Raw genomic sequence first — 2901 nt, forward strand, 5'->3', positions numbered from 1 at the left:
TTGCTTGTCGCTTTCCGCTTAGGGGTGGCAGCGCTGTGCCCGCCCGTCACGGCCCGCAGGACAGCACCTCGTCCCGCACGCGCTCCCGCCCGGCCCTGCCGACAGAGGACCCCGGGACGGCGTCCCTTCTACCTCACCGACGGGGTTCTCTGGGCCCCGACAGGGATGCCCGCGGTGGACGCTGCATGTGGCCCTCGGAGCCCGCCCAGGGGGGCTCGGCCAGGGGTCCAGGCTGAGCCATTTGGGCGGGCCCTGGCGGAGGCCCCGCTCTGCTGTGCCACTGGCAGGAGACACCAGCACGGGGACTTGGGGACTCAGGGCCTCCGACGCCGTCAGCCCCGCGTACCCTGGGGGGACGATGGCCCCCGACCGCTCTGCCGGCTCCGTAGGAGCTGGGCGAGGGCGGCTGGACCTCGGTCTCCCGACCCTGCGGCGGCCACCTGCCTCCCACTGCACTGAGCGCGCCTTAACCCCAGCACGGGGCGGCGGCACTGCCCGACGTCGGACGTTCGCCTCGCTTGGGTCTGGGCCTGACGATTAAACGTAGCTTTTCATACTCCCGACTCGCCTCCTGCTGGCGCCGGTGCTGGCGTGCTGTGGGCCGGCTGCCTCCGCCTGCCGCCTGCCGCCTGCCGCCTGCCGGGCCTGCAGGGATCCCGCTCCGGAGCCGCAGAGCCCCGCAGTCCCTAGTCTGTTCGTAGTGTGCGGGACAGTGGATGGCAAACTCCCATGCGCCCGGAGTCGTGCTGGGGCATGCCATGGGACCTCAGCTCTGTCCTGGGGGGAGCGCACGGGCCACCTGGCCACAGCCGGGTCCCTGAAATCAGCTTCCCATCCTCTGGGCTCTAGGAATGCAGATGTGTCCAGCCAGTGGCTCTGGGAAGCGCAAGGCCGGTCAGCTGGGGGCTGCTGGTTACTGTGGCTGGGTCCCCCAGGACCCTGCTGCTTGCAAACACACCAGGTGTGTGTGCGTGTGTGCCCAAAATCCGGGAGGAGAACAGAGGAGGGATTGCGGCATGGCCACCCCCTGGCGAAGGGGGCTCCTATGTGAGCACCCAGTGCCCCCCAGGGCATGTCCCCCTTCGTGCGAGGGGTCCATGACGGTGACTCCCGAGCCTCACGTGGGACTCCCCAAGCCCACCAGAGCTTCCGCCGTGGTGCCCTGTGTGCCCACCACCCACCAGGGACTGGGGGTGCTGGTGTAGGCCGACTGCGCGGCAGGTCCCTGAGCAGGGAAGGGCAAGCCCAGCTCGGGGCGTGGGTTCCCAGGAGCCCGGGGCAGGCTGCCAGAGGAGGTAGCAGCAGCTGAGGCCAAGGGACGCGGGGGAGGTGACTGGCTGGTGCCAAGGTGTGAAGAAGGGGGCGGGCCCCCCAGGAGAGGGGTGGCACACTCCCAAGTGAGGGGCAATGGGAAGGCTTCAAAGGTGACCCGTGGGGTTCCGGAAAGAGCCCGCCAGCCACCCCAAGGGGAGCTTCGAGGGGGTGGGCCCTGAGGTATCCTAGGGGCCTCCTTCCCCGGGGTCCTGCTCCAAGCAGGCCGGAAGGGCTCCCCAGAACCAGGAGGCCAGGGTTCCGGACCAGGGCTGCACACACCCCTTCCGCCCAGGGGGTGTCTAACACAGGTGTCCGCGAGAGCCCCCGGCCGGGCCCTGCTGAGGCCGATGCTGCAGCGCACACTCAGGAGAGGGGCGCCTTGGGCGCTGGGGAAGCACAGCCCGAGGGCAGCGGGCCTCGGCCACACCTGCGGCTCCCCAGGGCGGTGGCGCTTCCCGACAAGCACCTCGCTTACGCCACGATGCCTGCGAACAGCTCCGACACGCGTGCCCGAGGCATCTCCGCAGAGGGACAGAGGCAGGAGGGCCAGGTGGGCGCACGGCCACAGGACTGGCTGTCCCGGGAGATGGTAACGGGACGTGACCGGGGTGGGGCAGGGACGGGAGCAGAGGGGCCTGGGTGAAGCTCATTTGCTACTCGTAGGGTGTCCCTGCGATCCCCGCGGTGCAAGGGGCACAGGGGACACCGTGCGGTCTTCCCACCCTGTCCCCTCTGAGTACCGTGGGCGGCCCAGTCCCGGCCCTGGCTGGAACCCACCTCAGCTGCACGTGTGTGCCCCAAATGCTGAGAGGAGGGAGGGGTGCAGGAGAAAGGGTTACGGGCTGGCCTCGCCCTATGGGGCGCTGTCTCCCTCTCTCCGCCTGTCTCTGTCCCTGTCCCTCTGGCGAGCACACGCGCCCTCAGGCAATTAAAAACATTTTTAAGAGGTTTTTGCTAGAGGGCACGTGCACTCACTGGAAAGACAGAGAGAGACAGAGAGACAGAAAGCGAGAAATCACCCCCCAGGGGGGATGGCCATGGCCGCAGTCCCTTCTCCATTCTCCTCTCGGGATCTTGGGCACGCACGCACACAAGCCTGAAAAAAATACATCTCAGGGCCAGCAGGTGGCGTGGCGACTACATCCCTGATTCCCACATGACTGACACGTCCTGGACCCAGTGGCTTGAAACTCACGCAGGCGCGCGTGCCTGCATGCCCCAGATCCCCAGGGGAGTGGAGGGGGGCTGGCGTGGCCATCCCCAGGGGTGATGTCTCACTTTCCCTCTCTGTGTGTGTGTCAGGCGAGTGCACCCCAAGGCAGACACCTCCAAAAAATGAGAAGAGAAAGAGACCGAGAGAGGAAGGGAGGGAGAAAAGAAAGAAGGAAAGAAGAAGAAGAGGAAGGAGAGGGAGGGAGGGGAAGGGATGGACCAGCAGTGAGCGTAATGGCTACGTGGCTGGACTCCCACGTAGTCGACCACGGTGCAAGTCCCGGACCCGGTGGCTTAAACTCATGCCGGGCGCGTGTGCGTGCGTGCCCAAGATCCCGAGAGGAGAATGGAGAAGGGATTGCGGTGTGGCCATCC

The 2901-nt window shown here is 67.0% G+C and overlaps 1 protein-coding gene across 1 annotated transcript in view; it reads left to right on the forward strand.

Moving 5' to 3' along the window:
* The window catches only part of SPPL2B (signal peptide peptidase like 2B), a gene marked incomplete in the record, with an annotated part of 10843 nt that extends 10282 nt beyond the window's left edge, over positions 1-561 (forward strand). Inside the window, 1 exon segment of the mRNA XM_027769620.1 lies at positions 288-561.
* Between the last annotated feature and the right edge of the window lie 2340 nt (positions 562-2901).

This window comes from Tupaia chinensis, unplaced genomic scaffold (genome assembly GCF_000334495.1).
Source record: "Tupaia chinensis unplaced genomic scaffold, TupChi_1.0 Scaffold149964_2, whole genome shotgun sequence".
In the NCBI taxonomy this organism is placed as follows: domain Eukaryota; kingdom Metazoa; phylum Chordata; class Mammalia; order Scandentia; family Tupaiidae; genus Tupaia; species Tupaia belangeri.